This window comes from Canis lupus, chromosome 17 (genome assembly GCF_003254725.2).
Source record: "Canis lupus dingo isolate Sandy chromosome 17, ASM325472v2, whole genome shotgun sequence".
Classification (NCBI taxonomy): Eukaryota; Metazoa; Chordata; class Mammalia; order Carnivora; family Canidae; genus Canis; species Canis lupus.
Genome location: NC_064259.1, coordinates 5,955,923 through 5,980,365, shown reverse-complemented (window position 1 = coordinate 5,980,365; position 24,443 = coordinate 5,955,923). Strand labels below are relative to the sequence as shown.

The 24,443-nt window shown below is 43.6% G+C and overlaps 1 protein-coding gene and 1 long non-coding RNA gene across 13 annotated transcripts in view; one reads left to right on the top strand and one right to left on the bottom strand.

Annotated features, from left to right (window-relative positions):
* The window catches only part of KIDINS220 (kinase D interacting substrate 220), a 104,499-nt gene extending 94,257 nt beyond the window's left edge, over positions 1 to 10,242 (top strand). For 7 of the 12 annotated variants that reach the window (XM_025454738.3, XM_025454736.3, XM_025454737.3 and 4 more), the window contains one exon: positions 562 to 6,372. The gene's annotated coding sequence lies outside the window, so the exon portion shown is untranslated. Of the gene's footprint in view, positions 1 to 561; positions 6,373 to 8,093 lie in introns of those variants that run through there. The other 5 variants (XM_049095740.1, XM_035700648.2, XM_049095739.1 and 2 more) reach the window with 3 other exon arrangements.
* Positions 2,533 to 24,443, bottom strand: LOC112664872 (uncharacterized). Its single transcript, XR_007403064.1, has 4 exons — positions 24,307 to 24,443; positions 13,748 to 13,843; positions 11,952 to 12,077; positions 2,533 to 11,534 (listed from the first exon to the last, which is right to left on the bottom strand). It is a non-coding gene; the product is annotated as an uncharacterized LOC112664872 (long non-coding RNA).

The following is a 24,443-nucleotide window of genomic DNA, read 5'->3' as shown; positions in this document are numbered from 1 at the left end:
CTGAATTTCCAGGTACAGTGCGGCATTAAGAAAATAAAGGATTCATAAGCATATAAAAAGGGTCCTGGAGAAGGAAGAGCAATTATGTCCAGGACTCTTTGAAAAGTCCATAAACAGTCAACGATTTATCTCACTGGAGTGAAGACCAAAGTTGGCAGAAACGTGTTACACAATACTGTGTGATAAAGACGGTGTGATTGTTTTCGAGCACAGAGTATTCTGATGTGCCTGTGGAGTGTAATCAGCAGTCATTTGTTTACAGAGAACACACATCAGTCCTGAATTTTCTGAGGCTGAATATGGTTTTTGTAGTGCTATTTACACCAGTGATAGACATCAGGAGCCCTTTCTTAGTTTTCCAAGATTTAACAAAATGTGAAATGATAAACTGAATTATTAAAACTTAAATAAATGACATTTTACTTTTAAAAAATATAGAATTATATGCTCCATATTCAAATTAAGAAGGTGTTTGAAATAATCAGGATCGTCTTGATTACACACTATCATTTTCTAATTTTAACATATATTTTATACTTATTTACCTTGTTTTCTTTCAAGGCAACAAGGGCTCTAGATCTTAGTACCCTGCCCGTAGACCATTTCTCGTGACAATTCGGTTAGCTTCTCACGGTCGGCTTCCTCACCAAACCTAAGGGGGTAAAGAAGATACTACCTACCACTCAGTAATCCTGCTACGCAGTCGCTGCAGAAGAGATTTGTTCACCTCTACCAGTTTTCTTTGTTCCTAATAGCTGTAAAACTTAGTTTTAATGAAGTTTTCCGCTTATGAAATTCTAGATAAAAGCCCAAATGTATAGCAAAAAGCATGTAAATGAACTCGACATAACCTGACATTTCGTATCTTCTAGCATCTTCTTGGTCAAATAGCTAATACAAAGTTAGATTGTTATTTTCAAAATTATAGCTCCTGGCACTTGCACGTCTTTAGTTGATTCTGAGAATTCATACACTATGTATTGTTACAGTTAATGCACATTAAACTCCTTGTATTTAAAAAAAAACTCTTTCTTTCTGAGCTCTTTGTGCTTTTCTTCCTCTGCCTTTAACCTCACTTCTTTTTGCTCTTTTTTTTGTCTTAAGTGTTTTGTTTTTTTTTTACCTCATATATTCATCCTATTTTACTATAAAGCGTTCCTTAGAGCAGAACAACAGGACAGTACCTCAAGACGGCTTTTAGACTAAATCTGGGATTTCAGATAGCCAGTGGACATCCACTCAGTCCTTGTCCAGTGAGTGAATAAAGGTTACGGTAAACCTGGAGGACCTGCCCACAAATCCTACAATGTGTCTTAAAAATGCAGAGTTGGAAAGCCTTAACATGGTGGCTTTGTGCTATATAGTGCCCTACGGGCCCCAGGGCTCCCCATCACCTTGTACCTGCTCTGCTTGCTGTCTGGGCCCTGTCCACTGTCCTGTTTGTGGCCATGGGGGTCTGTCATACACCTGGCTTTGTCAAGAACTCTTGGGGAGGAGGACCCACAGCCCACCCCGAGGAGCCCCACCACTTAAAAGAGTGCCAGGGCTGCGGGTTCCACGTGGGTGTGTTTGTAATCCTCATGCCCTTTAAGCCCTTGGGTTAGTACTTTGTGGAGGTGCCCATCTCAGCAGTTAATGTAATTGTGGAGTCAAATCAAAATGCTTCACCATAAATCCATCTTACTTTAGGGGGTTGAAAATAAATAACCTGGCATGAGCATGATTTCTCAGAGTCCCCGGAGGATAAATCATTATAATGAGAACATTTAATACCAGGGCCATCTCAGAGAACCTGGTACGTAGGTTTACTCTATAGCTCAGTCTTTCAGCCTTTTAGTAGCATTATTATTCTCACTGAGCACCCCTCATTGCTCTCTGCCATTTCTGTCTCTCACGTTGCTCACTCTCAGTTTGAGCAAGACTGAGCATGTTATTTGGGGATTCTATACTGACTATTACAGATGAGTGGGCCAGTGCATGTTGTTTGAGAATTTCTGGATAAGGTAGGCTAACAACCCCCTGATCTCATTGACTTAATACAGTTAAAGTTTATTTCTTGTTCCTGTGACAGTTCACTGTCCTCTAAGTTGACATAAAGACTCGGGGACCCATGCTCCTCCATCTGTGGCTTCACCAGTCTCCAAGGCTTCTGAGTCCTCTGGGCCATCTCCTGCAGTGCGTGGACACAGAGGGAAGCAGAGAGGGTGGAGGACCGCACACAGTCCAGTGCACACGGTCCAGGACTGGAGGTGGTGTACACCCCTGCCAGGGGCCTCCCTGAGTCATGACGCAGCACCAGGCTGCAGGGGAGGCTGGGATGCTGGGTGAACTGCATGCCCTGCAGGGGAGGCTGGGATGCTGGGTGAACTGCATGCCTTGCAGGGGAGGCTGGGATGTGAGGTGAACCGCATGCCCTGCAGGGGAGGCTGGGATGTGAAGAGAAGCGCTTGCCCTGAAGGAAGAGCAAACGTTTTAGTGAGCATGTAGGAGCCTTTCCTACTTAGATACTTGACGTGAATGATCTGTGGCAGATGAAATGTTGCGGCTCATTTTGTTTTCAACTTTAATAGTTCCTTCTTTTTGTGGACATTTCTATTAAATTTTCCTTTGTATGCAGTTTTTCCTTCTGGTAGGGAAGTCCATTAAAATCATAACACCTAACCTAGAAGAAGGCTTTTAGGGCAGGTTGGTTTTCAATAAGCCGGTTCCTTCTGGACAATGGAGAAACCTAACAGATTTCTGACAGGGACCGATTGCAGGGAGATCTAAGCAGCGTGAGGAATGGGAAAAGAATGAAGTTTCACAACTCCTGTAGAGTGCTCTTCTCTCCAAAGACTCTCAGTCCAGAATCCATTCTCTGCAATCTCTTGCTCCTAGAACAGGGCCCACAGTGACTCTCTGAGTTGCTTTTCCCATGGTGAGAGATGGCTCCATGTGCTGCTGGGGGGGGGACTGCTGCTTCCCAGAGAAGCTAAGCCCCCTGCTAGCGACCATCCCTGTCCCGGAAATAGTGCTCCCGCCCTCAGAAGTCAGTGGGAAATTAGACTTCAGGTCCACAGTTTTGTTTTCAAATGAACTCTTCAGCAATCTGCTCTATTGACCAATTGAAAGTTTATTCCTAGCAGTATTTTGTGGGTTCAAAGATGCACGTTTTGTCACATCTTGACTTTTCCGAAATGTCTTGACAACCGACATCATTCATGGCAGCATTTTCCCTTAATGTTTCCAAGGATATAGCCTACAGTCGATGGAGGCCTGTTAGGGTTGATAAAGCACGATATGACTTCACTATACGGCATGGTCACGCTGGATTGCACCTTTAGCCAGAGCAATGAGCTAGTGATGATGTGTATCTAACTGACCTCCAAAAATCAACATCTTGTGCTGAATATTTGTGTCCTCCATTATTACTCATCCTGTATTCATTTTGGATATTTAAAATATTGTTAGGCATTTATTGTAATAAAAATAGCTTACATTTATTGAACACACATGCACCTGACAATATTCTAAGAATTCTACATGTATTAATCAATTTAATCTTCACAATAACTTCATGAAGTAATTACTATTATTCTCAATTTGCAAACGAGAAACTGAGTGACAGAGAGGTTAAGTGATTTCCCAAGGTCACACAGTTACTAAGTGGTGAAGCCATGAATCAAGCCCAGGCAGTGTGTCTCCAGAATGCCCCCTCTTCGTGCTACATTTATCTTTATTGTTCTTTAGCTCATTAGGGCTACATATTCTGGGCTCATTCTTACATATTCTGAGATAGATTTTAATTTTAGCTTTATTTGCTGTATCATCATTGTCTCTTTGTTTTAAAATAGAATTCGGGGTCTCTCAAAAAGCTGTTTTGTTTTAGAAAAATAAAGACCTAAAAAAAAATCTATAGCCATGTAAATAACGTTTATAGAGAAAAAATTGTTTAACATCAAACATCTCTTTGTTCTAATTATTTTGGAACAATGTTGGATTTTTGGTTAAAAATTTATTGACTTTTTTTAAAAAGGTCTTATTATTATTATTCATGGATTAGACCATTACATTAAAGTTTGCACATTATGTTGAAAATATTGATTTTATTTGCAGACTTGTTGTTATATGGCTTTCATACACTTGTTCTTCTTTATGTCTATTATCAACATACTATGTTAGATTATAATCCTAAATACCACTATATGTGTTTTTAATTTAAATCCTATTATTGACCAGAATTAATGCTTAATAAATCTTAAGAGATAAGTAATATATGTCTATTTAAAAATCATTACTGCAGTAGAGTTTGTTTTGTTTTGTTTTTGTTTTTTTTTTTTAATTAAGTGACTCTGGTTACTGCCTCCTAAGAAGATAAGAAAGGAAAATAGGCAAAGCTGGACTCTTTGTATTTCAAAACAACTAGTCACAATGGCAAGAAGTTAATAGATAAATCAATAATAGTGGGTAGGCAGTGCATTGAGATGGTGGTCAGGGGACAGCCCAGCTTTATATAATTGTCTGCCTAATAATGTGAGTGCTTACTTGAGCCAGATACTGTTGTAAGTAGTTCACATGGGCTAACATTACATTCTAACCCACCGATAAAGTAGATCCTGTTATCATCTCTACCTTATAGATGCAGAGACTGCAATGCAGGAAGTTGTAACTTTTGCATAAATTTACGTGCATTATATATTTATAACTGTTCCCTAAAACGCTGGCGTTAATAGTATTATCTTTGTTTTTGAGAAAACTGAAGATTACAGGGTTGGAGGCCCATCCCATCCCCGACGCCCCACCCCCAGGATCATTCCAGCAAGTAAACAGAACAAAAGCACCAACCTGAGTTTTCTGCCTCCAGATTTCCTGATTTTCCCATGAAACACCACATTGCCTACCTCTCTTACCCCAGTATGCCTCCCTGGGCGCTGCACGGGTCTGCAGTGCTTCCGTTTTCCATATTCCCTTGTCAGAGAAAATGTTAGTGGAGAGCAATAAACCCATCCGAGTCCTCACACTCAGCTGAATGATTCTCAGGTTTCCCATAGAAGCTCTCACATGCTGCCTCGGTGCTGTTCCCTGGAACTCAGCAGCTTTGATGCCTGGCAGTGAAGTCCATCAGGTCATCCCACACCTGCAAATCCTCGAGTATCTCAGAATGAGTCCCTGTCTGGCTACTTTGTCCTCATTGATAGGATCTCCTGAACTGAACTCTATTCATTTGGTATAAATGACCAAGTTGAAATGTCGAAACTGGTTGTGTGTGTGTGCGCGCTTGCATGTGTATGCAATGTGTGTGTATTAAAATTTCACCTTGGGTACCTGGGTGGCTCCGTAGGTTAAGCATCTGCCTTTGTCTCGGGTCATGATCCCAGGGTCCTGGGATCGAGTCCTGTGCTGGGCTCCCTGCTCAGCTGGGAGTCTCTTTCTCCCTTTCCCTCTACACCTCCCTTCTTGCTTGCTTGCTTTAAATCAATCAATCAATCAATCAATCAATCAATCTTTTTTGAAAAAATAAAATTTCACCTTGCCAGATAGCTGCTTTGAGCCCGTCACTGAATTAGGGGTTGGCTGGCCAATCCATCACTGGTGAAGGAACCCAGAACTGAGTGGCGGGGCTTGAGTGATAGGCCTGGCAGAGAACAGGGAAGGCCAGGTCGCAGCGTGTGGGCTCCAGCCAGACTCAGCCTTAGCGTTAGGTCAAGAATTAGCGGCTCACCCTGGACCCACTCACCCATCAGGACCCCTCTTGCAGGTGGTCCCTTATCACTGGAAACAAGGTGATCTTCCCTCCAGGACCTGGAGGCACTATTCAAACTTCAAAGCAGCCACTGAATCTTCCAGAAGTATCCCCTTGTGCCTCCCTGGAGGATGGGGGATGGGGCTGAAAGTTTCACGCTTCTAATCGTGGCTTGGTCTTTGTGGTGAAGGGCTGCATCCTGAAGCCATCCAGGAACTCACTAAGAGTCATCTAAGGCAAGTTATGCCTCCGCCCCAGGAAATTCCAGGGGATTCAGGAGCTCTGTCAGGAACCTGGGTCAAAGATCAAATATATACATATATTTTATTATATATATATATATTTTTTCTTATTGTGCCACAATAATAAAGCAAATATCAATGTAACCACAGCAAGGTTAAGAAATAGAAACTGCCAATATCTTAGGCACCTTGTGTGTGTCTCTTCTGGAAGTACCCCAAAAGTACCATTCCCTTGCTTGAACTATCCTCTCCTTGCTTAGCTTTATGACATTACCACTTGTGTCTCTCTCCTGGAACAATTTTGCCTGCTTTTGATCTCATACAAATAATATCACTCATAGTATTTATGTATGTGATTTGCTTATGTGTGACTATTTTGATCTCATATAAATAAAATCATACTTTGTATTTACCCTTGACGTGCCCTTTTCATTGAACACTGAGATTTAGCCATACTGCTGTACATAGTTATGAGTCGTTAATCGTCATTCAAAATAGTATTCTATGACATAAATATTTGTAACTTCCCTATTTACCTTATTGGATATTGGGTTGTTTCTAATTTTTATCACAGTGTTTGTACAAATGTGTTTCACATGTCTCCTGGTATACAGGTGCAAGAGTTTGGGCTTTTTATGTACAAATTTCTGGGTTTGAGTTATTTCTAGAAGAAACATGCATTTTTGTAATCAGGAGAATAGTGCAAACAGAAGAGACTCTCCTAGGTTTATTAGATCTCTGAACCTCCCTGGGGTACATCTGTGTCTAGAGTGCTGTGACCATCATGAAATCTTAACAAAGGTATCTGGAGCTGGGAGCAAGTGTCAACAGTGAGTGACAGCACAAGAAATTGCTGTTTGGAAACAGACCAAAATTGGGACCTTTCATTTTGGAATGATGTAAGGAAAAAAATAACTGTGACCCAAGGCATTGGCCTTGCAATGGGTATGGCCAGGAAATCGTGTATGTGCACAGAAAGCCCCAGAACTCCAGACCTCCCCTTCCTCCAGCACCGACGGGACACCACCTGGATGTGGGCAGTCATCTCCTGTCCTGGTCTAACACTGACCTCAAAACTGTTCCCCCAAACCAACTCTCCCTTCTGTGTTTTTGTCCTGGTCATTGGTGCCATAATGATGTCCTTACTCAGGCTCAGAAAGCGAGTTATCTTTGCCTCCTGTCTCTCCCATCCTCTCGTCCCATCTATAACCAAACTCTTAGCTGTCCTCTGTAATGTCTCTCCAGAATTGTCGCTTTAGGGTGTCTTCACCTTGAAACTAGCCCCCACCGTCACTTGCCTTCTACTTCTTCCCTTCTTCATTGACTGCACACAAATATTGACAGAGCTCCCAAATCACGGCGTTCATCATTTCCTGCTGAACAGTGGTGATGCCTCTCTGGCCACGCCAGGTATCCAATTATAGTGACCTTCCAGGGATGCTCAAGACTCTTCAAATAAGTTATGGCCCCAATTTACTCCTGTGCAAATTGATTTCTAAGGTAAAGTTGCCCTCTTACCTAGATTTTCCTGAGTATTACAAAGATCTTCAGAAAACTAAATTCACAGAGGATCCTTATTTTGTGGGTTTATCCTCACTTCATCCATGCTCAGGTGTGTGCTCTTCTCTTCCTCATGTGCTCGGTGCTGTATGTTCTTGGCACAATATCCTATTGAAATGCAGTTGTCTGGGATTTCCCTTAAAGCTTGCTTAGAAACTTTTCACAAGCCCAGGGAGTGTTATTTGTGCCCTTATGCATGCAGCCACCACACATGCAAGGTATGGGGACGAGAGTCAAACTGGAACTTGGTGTGTAGCGAGTAAACAGAATTTTTTGCTGAAGGAGTTGCAGTAAATTGAAAAGTAATTGGATCTCAAACATTTTAGATGAATTTAATGAATGATAGGTGATTAAAAATGCTATCATATTACTTAAGGAAATAGAAGAGTCCTGAGCTTAGCAACATACAGAAGCATAAAGTTCTCCAAAGAGACCTGAAAAGATTTGAGTCTAACACCCTTCATTTGTAAATTAAAAAATCGGACTCAGAGTGTTTCCCAGCATGTCACAACTTGTTTCAACTTGCAACAGCATTAATCTCAACATTGTCTAAACTGATCTTGTTCTAGCAGCCTTAACAGAGGACTGCATTACGACGCACTGGCCTAAAAAGAAATGACCATTAGCTGGAGTGAAGAGCATCAATGACCACGTGAAGTCAGTTTCTCATGTAAACTGTAAATACATAAAAGGAGATTTGATTGGACACAAATGATATCAAAAGCGAGAGTGTGACCCTGAAAATTAAACAAGGTACAGATATCGATGATCATCCAAGTAAACAGTTGGTGACACTGTCATGAAAGAAGTAAGAGCTGTGATTCTAGCAACGAGGCAAGTGCTGGGAGAAGAGTTGGCTTTTGAGAGCCACTCATGTGTTCTGAAGGACAACTTGAACCCAAGGTAAGACTCCCCACCCCACCCCCCAAAAAAATCTGTACCATTCATTTGAATGACAAGAGGAAAAACCAAAGGCTTAGCATTTGTTCTGGTATTTCAAAGGAAACTGGACAAAAATAGCATGGATTTGAGGAAAACAGTAATTGGTGATGAGAGGTAGGTGCTTTCTCTGTGACCCAGAAACAAAATGTCAAAGTTTGCTCTGGAAAATTACAACATTCCCAGTATCCCCCAAAGCACACATGTCAAAATCACAAATAAAGAGCACACTGCTTTGTCTCTCTGCCATCTGTGGGATGGTTCAAACTGGAGGTCAAAAGCCCATCGATCCCGTCATGCACACATGCTGAAGAGCCACAGGATGCCTTGCAAAGTGAAGGGTGGAATGGGGTCTTTTGGCTTCTCCACACCAGGACCCAGCTGAACAATTTCTAACCAAAATCTGTCACCAAATTTGTCACGGACTTTAGCCTTTACCTCGGATGTTTGGGGAAGACTGGTTATGTGAGGACAGTCTGGATTCGTGGTCTGATGGGCTTAGAAAATCCAGTCAAATGGGTTTCTTTGTTACAGAATTTATTAAAACTTTCAATGTATGTTTCAAAACTCCAAGGAGATAGAATGGTGTGCGATCTCTTCCGATCAAATCCTACCCCAAACTCTGTTTCCCTTGAGCCTGGTGTAGGACAGTATTCCATAGAACATCCTGTAATGAGCCTTGCTTAATTGAGGCATTTCATCCAAATGACTTCCAGAAATTTCAATATAGAAAATCTGTCACTGAGCATGTTCAAAAAATCATGCTGTTCCTGTGTAAATGATTTCCACCCTAGGCTCTAGAGTGTAAGACATTGGTGTGGGTAAGTCTAAGAACTCCACTTTCTGTTAAGTAGTGACTTCGGTACCAGTTAAGAATGGGGGGAGAAGGATCACATGCAGCTCTATCCTCTCCATCCAGACATGTCGACCCACAAGGACAAGGAGTCTGGAAAGCAGAGACACACACTGTAGCCCATGTTTGCCAGGGGGCCCCTGCAGAGAAGAGAGTTGGCGAGGCCCTCATGGCCCAGGAAGCCCAGGGTCACCCCCTAGAGGCAGAGGTGAAATGTGGAACCCCCTAGAGGGTTCCACCTCCTAGAGGAACTGAAGGCTGGCTGAAGTTCCCATCGCCCTCTAAAGCCCTCTCCTCCTCCTGTCAGTCTCCAGAACATTTCCCCAGGAAACATTCAAGCCAAGTGATTTCCAGTTCTTTGCCACCAATAAAATGGAAGCTGGATGTGACCGAGTTGTCATGGTATAGAACACTAAAAATAAACTTTGAGACTGAATTGCTGTGCAATTTTTAGCATGTGACTTGGACGAGGTTGAAAGAATCAATGACATTGCTCTATCAAAACTGCTTCCAACTCCATCTACTTCTTTATGTGAGTGAGATTTCTTGGCACTTAAATCTATACAAATACAAACAGGGATTAAAATTCATGTTGAACTCTGGCTCATTCTATACAATAGTAATATTCATCTGTGGATACTTAAAATAACTGAAAAACAGTTTTTACCCATGTTATTTTCTGTAAAATATTATCTTAATGTGTATAAAAATTTTTAAGCATTGAGGAATGTTTTGTGATAACTGGAAACAAAAACACTTATAATTTCGATATGTACGTGCATGCATGTATTCTTTTTGCAGAAAGGCACAATAGGATGAGAAATGATTTTCAAATGCAAACACAGAATGAAACTTTGTGAGGGACTTGGACTAGTAACACCAGGTCAAGGAAAAAAAGGAACAATGTGAAATTTCTGACTCCAAAAGGAGAAATGGTTCTTGTATTTTATTTTTTAAATATTTTATTTATTTATTTGAGAGAGAGAGAGAGAAAGAGAGAGAGCATGAACTGGGGGAGGGGGAGAAGGAGAAGCAGACTCCCTGCTGAACAGGGAGATCAACGCGGGGCTCGATCCCAGGACCCTGAGATCATGGCCTGATCCCAAGGCAGACACTTAACCGACTGAGCCACCCAGGTGCCCAAGGTTCTTGTATTTTATTATTTTATTATTTTTTAAGATTTTATTTATTTATTCATACGAGATACAGAGAGAGAGAGAGAGAGAGGCAGAGACACAGGCAAAGGGAGAAGCAGGCTCCATGCAGGGAGCCTGATGTGGGACTCGATCCCAGGTCTACAGGGTCACACCCTGGGCCAAAGGCAACACTAAACCACTGAGCCACGCGGGCTGCCCAGGTTCTTGTGTTTTAAACATGGGTGATCATAGCTATCAAATTGTGTGGATATTCTAGTGGATGTACTTAAGAGAATGATGTCATGATTTTGTGTGAAATTTTATTTTGCAGCCATTTAAAGGTATAACAAAAATTGTAGAAAGCAACTTAAAAAGGTGTGGGCAGATACATGGTTTTTCAAAGTCCTTGCAGGAGATTACATGAACAAGATATTTTAAGATTATCCTTTTTAAAAAAAAAAAAGATTTATTTACTTATTTGAGAGAGTGTGCATGTGCAAGCATAGGGAGGGTGAAGGGAGAAGGAGAGAGAAACTTTAGCAGACTTCTCACAGAGCTCAGAGCCCAACACAAGGCCTGATCTCACGACCCCAGTATCATGACCTGAGCTGAAACCAAGAGTTAGACCCTTAACCGACTGAGCTACCAGGGGCCCCAAGCTTACCCTTCTTAAACAGCATAATGTCTTATTTTTTCAGCTCATGTGCAGGTTACCAATTGCTGTGTAGGAAATCACCCCAAACTGGATGGCATAAACAACGACTTTATGCTATGCTATTATATATATATTGCTATATATATATATATATATATATATATATATATAATTTTTCTTACAGTTCTGGGGTTGACTGGACTTCGCCAGGTGTTCTCACTCAGGATCTTGCGTGCAGTTGTGGTCAGATGGTGGGAGTGTCTGGAGGCCTCTCAAGGGTTTTCTCACTCCATGTGTCTAGTGGGTGACAGGTGTAGTGTCAGCCGAGATGGCAGCTGTTGCTGGCAACACCTACACGTGGTCTCTCTCTGCATCTTGGGCTTCCTCACAAAATGACAGCTACATACCAAGGGTGAATGTCCTGAGTCTGAGGGAGAGAAAAAGAGAGAGAGGGTGAGAGAAAACTAGGGCAAGTTGTATGAGCTTTTATGAACTAGCCTTGGAATTCACAGAGCATCCCTTCCATTGCATTCACAATGGCCAGCCCAGGTTCCAGGGCAGGAGACAGACTCCACCCCATGCTGTTGGAGTGGCAAGGTTCTAGAAGAGCATGTGGGATCAGAAATATTTTTGCAGCCTTTCTGGAAAATACAAAAAAACTACCACAGATTGCTGTGCGGGTCAGGAAGGGAAATACTCTGCTGTGATACCATCAAGGCAGAAGACAGGTGGACAAATAGCTCTGCTGTATGCTGGCTGCATCCCAGCCTGATCTCAGAGGACCGATCTACTTCCAGGGCAGGAGGATTCCAGATAGCACGCTGGAGCTGAAAGGATCCGTCACCTTGCTTCTGCTGGTGCTGACAGCTGGTCAGGGCCTGGCGGTAGGAGGCTGAAGCGCTCGCTGCCCACTGCTCTCCCGTGGGCCTGACATCAGCTCTGTGCTCCACGAGGCTTCCACCAGGTTAGCCTGTGGCAGAGAACAGGTTTGGTTGAAAATATTTGAAAACAAGTAGGAGACGTTCCCTCACCACTGAAGCCTTCCACGTACATTTGGTGTGCAAGGGTGTCCACTTGTCCCCCCTAGGATGATTTTCACTTAGTTGGAAAATGTCAGTTAAAATTTACACCCTTACTATAGTGGAAAAAGATGTAAAAAATAGAAATGGCTTTCTTTTCAGACACTGTCACCATCTCTCTCTTGCATATGGCTTCCAGCAAAAGGTTTGTTTCTTTTTTTTTCCCCCCCCTTTCCTTCTATTTCACTGATGATTTGGCTATGGAATCTCAGAGAACTTGGGCCTTTGCCTATAACTAAGAATGTAAAGGCCTTACACAGAAAATGTGGAAGCGTATAAAAAATCTTCAATATATACTATTTTCAGATTGCATATCAACATAACATTTAGGATTCAAGTCTCCTATCTTTATCTCTGTAGATGCTACACCAGAGCTACCACCGTCCTATGTATAAATGTGTGGAAATGGCCCAAGAGCCACTTTCAACATTTCCAGAACTTCGATCTTTATATCTACTTAACTACTTGAAGGGTGTCACTTGCTATGGTGGGACCCAAGAACACTATCGATTGTGTATGTTATTTCCGGTAATTAAAATATTTCCTCCAAGACAGGCTGCATATATATTCCAGCTGGGCAGGGCAAGCAGAGGGAAGGACTCTTGGATTTTATCCTGGGCTGTTACACCTTGCCATTCCATGTATGTGTAGAAGAATCATTTCAAGCCCAAGACATTTAACAGTATGAGTTTAGGTCTATGTATCTCATCTCTCAGATTTGCCACGATGATCCTCGTCACTGTGGAAGTGGAAATATGATTCTCCTCAGTTAAAGGTTCTATTTATGACCAGGTATTTAATCAACTGGGAGTAATATTTGGGAAAAGGAAAATGATCTAGTGAGTTATGAAGTTCTACGATGCGTGGTTACTTAATATGCTATTTCCCCTTAGGTTTTAAAAGCCAACTTAATTGTCGTCTGGTTAATAAGTTTGAAATATATTGGCTATAACTAAAGAAGACACATAGAAACCATTGACATCTAGACATCTCAGCAGCTGGAGAAAATGCCAGCATAATTCCTAAATTGAGAGTTTTAGTGACAAAGCAAGATACGCCTGGAGGAGTCACACAGCCAAAATTATCCCTGCCATTTCCACCAAATGTTTCCAAAGAGCTTCTAAAATGGTGCCTGCAGTATGGAGTTAGCCATTTCCCACTTGTAGGACCTATGGATTATAGCTCCTGCCCAGGTCCAAAAGTCCCTTGATTTTTACCAGCAGCACAGGATTCGGGATACCTAGGCTGGCTCTGATCCTATCTCACCCCAAAGTCCAAAGCTTCTAGTAAAAAGAGCCTGTGTAGCCAACTTCCAAGATGGCGTCAGGAATCGCCCACTCCTGGCACCCCCACCCTACACCGTACACCCTCGTAGTCCCTCCCATTGTACCAGAGTTGGTCTGTGTGACCCACCGTGGTGGTATATCACTTCTGACATTCTCTCTGTCTCACTCTGGGGGAAGCTGGCTGCCATGTCGGGAGCAGCCCTATGGAGAAGCCCATGTGTTAAAGAACTGAAAGACCTTTGGCCAAAACATGCCAGTGAGGAACAGAGACTTACCTCAACCACGTGAGTCTGAAGCTGATCCCCCAGCATGGTGAAGCCTTGAGCCAGAACCACCCAAGTAAGCCACACCTGATTCCTGACCCTCCGAAGCTGTACAAGGTAATAAATATTTATCTTAAGATACTGAATTTTGGGGGTACCCTGTTGTGCAGCAATACAGAACTAATACATGACTAAAATTCTATTTTAAGTCCAAGACTTAAATCCAAGACTGGTGAGCTTGTGGTGTCCCTCCTCTGAGCACTGCGTATTTCACGTCAAACAGGAGAGGACACAGGGTTGAAGAGTCCAGTGTATCGGTCAAGGTCCAGGCCCAAACTTCAGCAGAGAGAATAAAACTATTAACTAGGTATCAGGTACTAACTAGGTAACTGAAAAGGCGAAAAAAGAACTCTCAGGTCTCACAGAGGTGGTTATTGCAGGGCACATTTCCACCCTTGGGCTGAGGACACAAAGTGGGAGGTTGGAGTTATCAACTGTCAGAAGCTCTGAGGAGGGGGTGCCACTCACTGGTGTGGGGGTCTTTGAGGCACAGGAAGGTGCCCTGGGCCCCAGATCCCAGGAGGAGCAGATGCTGCTGGCTGGTGCTGGAATCTAGGAGAGGAGTTGGGACAGCCGTCTCTCCCTCTGGGTGTTGAGAAGCCACCAAGAGGGTCCAGGAGCTGCTGCAGGGAGCTGGGTGCAGGGGTGTTGGGTGTGGCTCCTGGGAGTCCCAGCAGCAGCTCCAGTCCTGCTGCCTCAGGCCTGCAGTTGCCCTCCCTCGCCCAGACTGGCCATCCTAACCCAGAGGCTACCCTTCTGCAGAGTGTCCAAATCACAGAGTGGTGGTGGGGGAGGGGGTGGACTTGGAGCCCAGAGACAGTAACTCAATCCCTGGCTCACCTTGCAGCCCCTCTGGACTTTCCTTACTTATTTTTCTTCATAGCATTTGCCACCCTCACGTATGATAGAATTTACCTATACATGACCTCTGTCTCACTGCTGGAACTCGGGCTCCCCCAGGGCAGGGACCCTTGTCTGTTTGGTTTGCTGTGTCTGCAGTGCCTAAACAATGTCTGGTACGTCAATGGCATCTGATAAATGTTTGTAGAATAAGTAGATTAACAGATGTGACCCCTTCGACACATAGGAGATGGATCTCTGAAAAGAAGTGTCTCCATGTTTTAGCAAGAGCAGCTTATGAGGATGGAGTGTTTGTTCTCATAGACAGTAGAACACGGGGGAGAATTAGCAGGACACGTCCTTCTGTGTATACCTTGTCCCCATGTGATTTGCAATTGCTTCTTCATCAAATGGAGTTTGCAGGGATCATAGGGTACATAGTGTTTTGGGATGATTCTCAGGAGTCATCGTCAGCCGCAAAACCAGGGCTTGACAAACTTGTTCAGAAGTGTCTTTCCCAGTCAAGAAATTTTTTTTTTTCAGTCAAGAAATTTTTAAATTGGATTGACTCAACCAGCATGGGTGAAATTTAAGTTTGAGATTTTTTTTTTCTCCTTTAAATATTTTACTTTAGGGGATTAACGTTTCAGTTAGCATTTTTGGAATATATTTTTTTTCCCCTGGTAGGCTTTGGCAAATTCTGATAAAATTAGAACATTAAGTATGGCCTTTCCTTGTTCCTTGCTTGCAGTGCTTCTGGAGGATTTTTTGAGACATGAAAGTTTGAAGGAATGTGTGAGTTTTTAAGAACTTACTTCCAGAACCAATGGAACTCATTTAGAAGCCTGTGTAAAATACGTCTTACGGCATTGTCTCTAGGTGGAAGCTTACTTCATATAATCAGTCATATATGTGGAAATACAGACTGCTCTCCTCTGCTCACAGCAGTGGGGAGGAGACAGAACAGGAAGACATTTCTGGGCCTCCTCGTAGAGATTTTCTTTGCTGCCTGCTGGTGGGACGCATGACAGATGACAGATCCCTGGGCACACAGAGCGGTGTCTCCTCTCAGCGGGGGCAAAGGCAGCTGAGCCGGGTGAGGAAGGAGAGTCCAGCCATGCTACAGGTCAAGGTAAACCTGGACGGAGGGACAGGATGCCAAGCAACATGGGAGGAGGCCAGAGCCTTTGGAGAAAAGAACATCTCTCTAACATACCAATGGTGAGAGTTTCCAAATACAGAGTGCAGTCCTGTGCCCGTCACTCAGCTGTGACACTAGCAGCGTTCTGCTGTGCTTGTCTCATCTGACTTGCTCTCTTTTCCTTTTTTTCTGGAGTATTTTAGAGCAATTCTCAGATGTCATGTCACCTTGCCTGTAAATACTTCAGGATGCATCTTAAAAGGCAGGGCCATGATCCTAGGTAACATCACATCAACAACTAATTCTGATGCCTAGTGTTCGTTCAGATGTCTCCCACTGTCTAAAACAATTGCCTGCTTAGAGTTTGGGAAGCTGAACAAGACCTATTCATGACACTTGACTGTTATATTTCTCAAGTTGTAGTCAAGGGTAGCTTTCCCCAACCCCCACCCCTCTCCTCCCCAGGTGCCCGACTTTAATGCCACCCATGTGTTCACAAAGCTGGGTCAGTTGTTCTGAGGAAGCCTCCATCCTGGACTTCTGACAGTTTCCCATTTCACCTGCTCTCCCCTGTTTCCCACAGGCAAGAAGTTAGATCTAGAGGCTTTATGTTATTTCAAACTGGGTCATTGAAAAAAAAGTTTTCCTAAAAATATTTCACGAGGGATGCTGTGTACTTCTGATGGTAGCACGCCAGGGCGCATCTCACGGTCCTTTGTCTGGATTTGTAGTGACCGACTCAGAGGTTCAAGTAAGCATTTCCTTATAAACAGCCTGATCATGTCACTATAAAGTCCCCCATCAATTTTTCACGTAATGATTTTGCTAAACATCAATCACCACTGCCTGCCTCAGCAGCCACATTCGTTATCACACATTGCAGTCTTTTCGTTCATTGTGATGTTAGGGACTGCAGAATGGTGGGTTGCTAATTTTGTCTTTCTCTTCTGGTTATCTGACATACAGCTCATACTGGGAAGGCAGGACAAAAACTATTTTATTTTTTTACTGAGAGAGGGAGAGAGAGAGAGAGAGAGAGAGAATCCTAACCAGGCTCCATGCCCAGAGAATGAGCCTGACATGTGGCTCTATCTCATGACTCTGAGGTTATGACCTGAGTTGAAGTCAAGAGTTGGACACTTAACTGACTGAGCTACCCAGGTGCCTCAGGACAGTTACCTTTTATTTCCAATTATCAATTTTTTAAATGAGTCAGTGCTCTGGAAGCTTACCCTGGGACCCAAAAAGTTTTATTTTATTTTTGTCTCCTCTTAATTTTTTGTTTTTATTTGTACTTCCTGTCCTAGACTGGGAATCAGCCATTTCTCCAAAGAGCTCTGCTTGTGTCTGGGAGTTGATGGTATTGGAGAACACAAACTAGTGGAAGGGGGTGCTTATTACTGCTAAGTCATCATTGCTTCTTGGCATTTGCAGTGGAACATTAAAAAAATTTTTTAAGAGAAAAAGTGAGTTTCAATTGATAATTACAGTTCAGAGATAAGATTTTTGGGCTTTTTCTTTGTTAACTTTTACTTGTAACTAATTTCTCTTACCCTGAAAATCTTGGTCCCTGATACCATTAAGCATAATTATTTCCTTGCTTACCTTACAATGTCTATGTATCTGTTTAGAAATAACAGCATCAATATTATTACTGACAATATGACAACTAAATAAACTTTATGACTGATTTCTTTGCAGATCTTGTCACCCTTAGAACATCTCCACTGGGCACGTCGAGTAAAACTACTGTGTTCTACAGTCAGCTGGTATAATTCTTTGCTTGGTATGGGTACATCACCAACCTGAGATACAATTAGATTCATGTGTTCCATTATTTTAAAATTTTTATATATTGCTTTTTTCTTTAATTAAAAAAATACATTATAGTCAAAACTATATATTAGGAGACATCACATTTCTCCCTTGTTCTATCCCTCCTCCATCAATAACCATTTCAGGGAATCCCTGGGTGGATCAGTGGTTTAGCGCCTGCCTTTGGCCCAGGGCACGATCCTAGAGTCCTGGGATGGAGTCCCACCTCGGGCTCCCTGCATGGAGCCTGCTTCTCCCTCTGCCTGTGTCTCTGCCTCTCTCCCCACCCCCCCGCCCTCTGTGTGTGTGTGTGTGTGTGTGTGTGTGTGTGTGTCTTTTATGAATAAATAAATAAAATCTTTAAAAAAATAACCATTTCAATTGGTTTTTGGTTTATCCTCCCATTTTATTTCTCTATAAATATAAACATATATGAATCTCTATGTGTATATTCTTCTCTTTCTCCTTCTCCTTCTTCTTCTTTCTCCTTCTCCTTCTTCTTTTTAGAGAGAGAGAGAGAAAAAAAAGAGTATGAACAGGGAAGGAGGGGCAGAGGGAGAGGGAGAGAGAGAATTCCAAACAGGCTCCATGTTCAGCACAGAGCCTGACATGGGGCTTGATCTCAAGACCCTGAGATCACTCCCTGAGCCAAAATCAAGAGTCGGATGCTTAACCGACTGAGCCACCCAGGTGCCCCTATACCTTCCCTCTGACACAGAAGTTAGCCTGTTACACACACTGCCCTGCACTATGCTCTCTCCACTCGACTCATACCTGGAAAGCTCACGTCAGTGTATAGAGAAGAGCTCTTCCTCTTCACAGTGCAGCATCATGGAGGTACTATAGATTTCCAGCTCCTACTGATGGACATTTAAGCTGTTTCCAATCATTTGCTATTAAAAATAATGCCAAATCTATTAACTGAGAGCACAGATTATTTCGTATTTTGCAAAGGTAACTTTGGGATAGATTCCTTGGTTGGGACAGCTGGGTGAAAGAGTAAATGCATACATGATTTTGGTAGCTGGTGTCCAATTCTTCTGCATAGGGGTCGTTCCATTTTATCATGAATGATGGACAAGATTCCACCCCCTAGGTCTGGTCCCCCCCCAGGTCTGGTCAACAGAATGTATGGTCACTTTTAGTCTTCTGTCCATCTGCTTGGTGAGAACTGGTTATCTGGTGTAGTTTCCATTTATACTTATCTTGCTATGAATGAAATGGACCACCTACTTGTGTATGTAAAGGCCATCTTGTTACTTTACCTGTGAAACCTTTCTCTCGTGTGGTTGGACATGTTCTTTTAGATTTTTAGGACATATGTATGTGTGGCACGTTAGCTTGACTGGAGGCTTGTCTGATAATTAGAGGTGTCTAATGTTCAAGTTGCTGGTTTGCTGTCACGCCCTCCCCTCTGTTGTCACAACCCTCAGTAAAGTCTGCCTTATGTGTTGGACTTTCCAGTTCCATCTTCTGTGTCCTACCTTTATTTGATCTCTGTGTTATCTTTATCTCTCTGTGCTGTATTTTGGGTTATCTCCCCAGATCCATCTCCCAGTTCAGTAATTCTCTCTCTAGCAGCTTAAAATTTCTTTTTCCTGTGGCAAAATACACGTAACATAAAAATTTACCATCTTAATCATTTCAAAGTGTATGATTCAATGGTATTAAGTACATTCATGCTGTTGTGCAACCATCACCACCGTCCATCTCCAGAACTCTTTCATCTTGTAAAACTGAAACTTTATACCCCTTCCCCTGGCACCCACGTCTGTACTTTCCAATTCTGTGATTTTGACACTCTAAGGACCACATATACATGGAATCACATGGTACTTGTTTTTCTATAACTGACTTATTTCACTTAGCATCATGTTGTCAAGGTTCATCTTATAGCAGATGTTGGAATTTCCTTCCTTCTTAAGGGTAATATTTCATTGTATGTGTATACCACATGTGGCTTATCCACTCATCTGTTGATGGACACACGGGTTGCTTCCATGTTTTAGCTATTGTGAACAATGCTACCATGAATATAGACATAAAATATCTCTTTGGGATCCTGCCTCAATTCTTTTGGATCTATAGCCAGAGGTGGAGTTGCTGGGACATATGATAATTCTATTTTTTAATCTTTTTGAGGCAATGCCATACTGTTTTCCATCACGGTTATATTATTTTACATTCTCACTAACAGTGCACAAGAGTACCAACTGCTCCTCATCCTCCTAATGCTTGTTCGCTTGTTATTTTCTGATTTGTTTTTTGATAGTAGAAATGCCGTTATGGTTTGGATTTGCATTTCTCTAATGATTGGTGATGCTGATCGTCTTTTCATGTTTTATTGGCTTTCACATATCTTCTTTGGAGAAATATTTATTCAAGTCCTTTGTCTATTTTTAAATTGGGTTGTTTGGTTTTTTGTTGCTGAGTTTCAGGAGCCCTCCACATATGCTGGCTATTAATCCCTTATCGGATCTACGATCTGCAAAGACTTTCTTGCATTCTGTGGCTTGCCTTTCTACCCTTTTGATGGTGTCCAGTGAGGCACAGTTGTAAATTTTCACGGAGTCCAACTTGTCTATTTTTATTTTTGTTGCCTGTGCCTTTGGTGTCATATCCAAGAAATCATTGCCAATTCCGATGTCGTGAAGCTTATGCCATATGTTTTCTTCTAAGACTTTTATAGTTTTAGCCATTATGTGTAGGTCTTGGATGCATTTTGAGTTAATTTTTGTATATGGTGTTAGAGAAGGGTCTGACTTCGTTCTTTTGCATGTGGATCTCCAGTTTGTTGAAAAGACTGTCCCTTCTCTATTGAATGGTCTTGGCATCCTTGTTGAAAATCATTAGACCACATATGTGAGGGTTTATTTCTGGGTTCTCTAGTCTATTCCATTGGTCAATATGTTTGTCCTTATACTAGTACCACACTGCTTTGATTGCCATAGCTTTATAGTAAGCTTTGAAGCCAGGAATTGTGAGTTCTCCAACTTTGTTCTTCTTTTTCAAGATCATTTTTGCTATTCAGGGTCCCTTAGATTCCATATAAATTTTAGGATGAATTTTTCTAGTTCTGCAGAAAACGTCATTGGGATTTTCACAGGGATTGCACTGAATCTGTAGATTACCCTGGGTAGGATTGCAATTTTAAAAGTATTAAAATCTCCAGTTCATGAACGTGGGAGGTTTTTCTGTTTATTTATGTATTCTTCAATTTCTTTCTGCAACATTTTGCAGTTTTCAGTGTACAAGTCTTTCACTTAGTTGGCTAAATCAATTCGTAAGCATTTTATTCATTGTGATGTTGTTTTAAATGGAATAATTTTCTTATTTTTACTTTTGTAAAAGTCAGCTCCACCCCCTAATGTGGGGATTGAACTCACCACCCTGAGATCAAGTCACATCCTCTACCCCACCAACTAAGTCAGCCAGGTGCCCCTGGAATTTTTTCCTTAATTTCCTTTTCAGACTGTTTATTGTTAGCATCTAGAAATGCTCCAGTAGTTTTTAATCTGGGTTTGAACCTTCCATTGAGTTTTCAATTTCAGTGACTGTACCTTGTGATTTTCTTGTTTTTAATTAGTTCTTTGATTTCTTTTCTCACATCATTTTAGTTACTCTTACCTTAGAGCCTACAGCTCTTTGGTTTCTAATCTTTCTCTTCATTTTATCTGCTGATTCTTTCTTTCACTTGGAAATTGGTTTCAGTAGGTTCTAAAATGTTTTATTGTAAACCTACTTTCAGCAAGCCATTGAATATGACAATTTTGTGTGGTCGGTATTGAGGGCTCACTCTGGAGAAGTTTTGCATTTGCTCCTGCCAAACACCCTAGGGGTATCACTCACCAGGAATAATTTTTTATGTTAATTTATCCGCATTAGAATTTCTCAATGATTAGAATTTCTCAAATGAACGGGGCAGTATATATTTCTGTCTCCATTCCCCAGGAGGGCAGACCTGTGGCTGTGAATTTTCAAGGGAGATGTTTCTTTCCCCTCTGGAGCTCCTGTGGACATATGGGCTTCCCCATGATGGTCCTGGATGAGGGATAATTTTCTCTTTGGTCTACACTTTAACTTAGATTGCAGGCCTGAGAGAGAGATCAAGAGAGAGAGAGGGATCGAGAGAGAGAGAGAGAGAGAGAGAGAGAGAGAGAGAGAGGTGTCTCACTTCCAACGTCCTGCTTCACATGGGAGTGAAGCCTTCTCTCCAGTTCCCTGTTGGCTCCATGCCACCATGCTGGTTTTGGCAGCTTCCCTCAGGAGGTGCCCACCCCCAATCAGGTTCTGATGTTCAGCTCGCTCAGCGTGTGTCCTCCCTAGACGCACCCCCTGCCCTCATCGCCCTGGGCACCTGTGGAGGGTGCTCCTCTAAGTGCCTACGTCAGCACTGGGCACTGAACAAAATACCCGTTAGGCTTCTTGACAATTCTGTCTCTGTCTCAGATGATCTTTATGAGGAATCAGACATTCAAAACCTTAGCAGAACCATCACCCAGAAAGATGCTCGGGACCTGGAGGCACCTTTCCAGCAGCAGAGGGTGTCAGAAATTGGAAGGGTGTGTGGTGAGCCAGGCCACAGGGATTTGGATGGTCCTGGAGCTGCCACTCACAATGTGGAAAGCCCCATAAGTAATTATCCTTGAACCACAACAAAAGCTCCATGAAACAGGGTCTTATGGACAAGAATGCTCTTTCCTGTTAACTTCTACATCTTTGTCCTCAGAAGCCCCTTCACCATTCAAGTGAAACACTGGGCCCAGTCTGTCTACTGACTGTGGTGTGCCCTTGGTCACTCTCTTCATGTCTGTGAGTCCAGGTTCTATAGAATGGAGAGACCACATGTTTGCCTACCTTCGAGGATTTATCCATGGCTTTGAGAACTAAAATTAAATGTAAACTGACCTGTACATTAATTGTTTGAGGTTCATGTGACCTTGATTCCAAAACCAGATAAGAATAGCACAAGAAAAGAAACCACAGGCTCTATTTTATTCTCAAAAATTCCAAGTAAAATATTAGCTAATAGAATCCAACAGTATCTATAAAAAGTGATCATACCTCATGTTCATACCTACTTAGGACTTATTACAGAATTGCAAGGCTCGTTCACACCAGAGGTCAGTGTAATAAACTAACTAAGAAAACTAGAGAAAAACAGTATCAATGAATAGAATAAAATATTTTACCAAATTTGCTCCCAAATTGTGATTCAAAATCTCCCCAAAGCAAAAACACCTAACAAAGGGTTCTTCCTAAAACTGATCAAGACTATATATTACAACAAAATCCCAGAGGCAGGTCATGCATAATGGAGAAAGTCTGACATATTAAGATCTCGAATAAGGGGATCCCTGTGTGGCTGAGCGGCTTGGCACCTGCCTTCCGACTGGATGTGGTCCTGGGGACCCAGGATCAAGTCCTGCGTTGGGCTCCCTGCATGGAGCCTGCTTCTCCCTCTGCCTGTGTCTCTGCCTCCCTCTCTCATGAATGAATAAATAAAATCTTAAAACAGAAAAAAAAAAAGGATCTCAGATAAGACAAGGATGCTGGGACGCCTGGGGGGCTCAGTAGTTGAGTGTCTGCCTTCGGCTCAGGTGGTGATCCCAGGGTCCTGGGATCGAGTCCTACACTGGGCTCCCTGAATGGAACCTGCCTCTCCCTCTGCGTCTCTCTCTCTCTCTCTCTCTCTCTCTGTCATGAATAAATAAATACAATTAAAAAAAAAAAAGACAAAGTTGCCCTTTCTCTCACCCCCTATTCCTTTACTGCAGCACTGGAGGTCCTGGTTAATGTTATTGAGCCATTTCAGGAAAAATAAAATTGCAAAAAAAGAAAAACTTAAGGAAAAGAGAAGGGAAAACTCTTTGGCTTTCATTTGACTTCACAATTCGTTTTCCTCCACCACCCAGTTATCATGTCTCTGGGCCTGGGGGTCATCATGTCTGGCACTTTGATCAAAAAAAATCCATCGGCAGTAGACGCTAGTTTGCGAAAGGGGACCCCGTCTGAGCTCTGAAGTAGCAGAGAGGGAATAAGATCCACGCGTGGAAACCACTTACACAAGCCAGAGAGGCAACCTTCCACGAATAGTCCCTCTCTAGGGGCTGTCCCCGGCTGAGGCTCCGCCGCCCGCCCCTCGGGGCCCGCGCCCCAGGACCCCGCTCCCGGGCCGCCGTCCTCGCGGCGCCCAGCAGGTGGCGCCCGGCCTCCACCGGCCGGAGCCCAGGCGCCGCGAGCCCCGCCGCCGAGTCCGCTCCGAAAGCCGCCGCTGCCCCGGTCGCCGTCCGCGCCGCCAGGGCCCCGCTCCCGAGGCCGCGCAGGTGCACCAAGGGCCGGCCCGCCCCGCCCCGCCCCGCCCCGCGCGCCCCGCCTCCCCCGGGCAGCCCGCGAGCCCCTGCAGGAGGCCCCCGTCGGGGTCGGGCCGCCGAGGGGCGAGCAGAGCCTGGGGGCGTCGGAAAGGACGGGGGGGGGGGGCGGGGGGGGCAGGGCCCGTCCTCGCTTCCCCTCCCCCATCCCTGCGCGCCGCCGGGGACACGCGACAGGTGGCCAGACCTCGGCGGGCAGGTCTGAAGGCGGCCTCCCCGGGATGACCCGCCCGCCCCGCCCCGCCCCGCCCCGCCCAGGTGCGGCGGCCACAGCGGCGTCCCCGGCGGTATGATTATCAACAACAACGACGGCCCGGACCCAGCACGTGCTCACCCGGCCGCACCTGGCCCCGCGCTCCCCGCTCCCCGCGACGGATTCCGTGTCAGGGCCGGAAGCGCCACCGCCGCCAGGGCAGACGAGGTGGCGCCACCCAAACACCTGCTGGGCTGGGCCTGAGAAAGTGGCCCCAGGTGAGTCGCC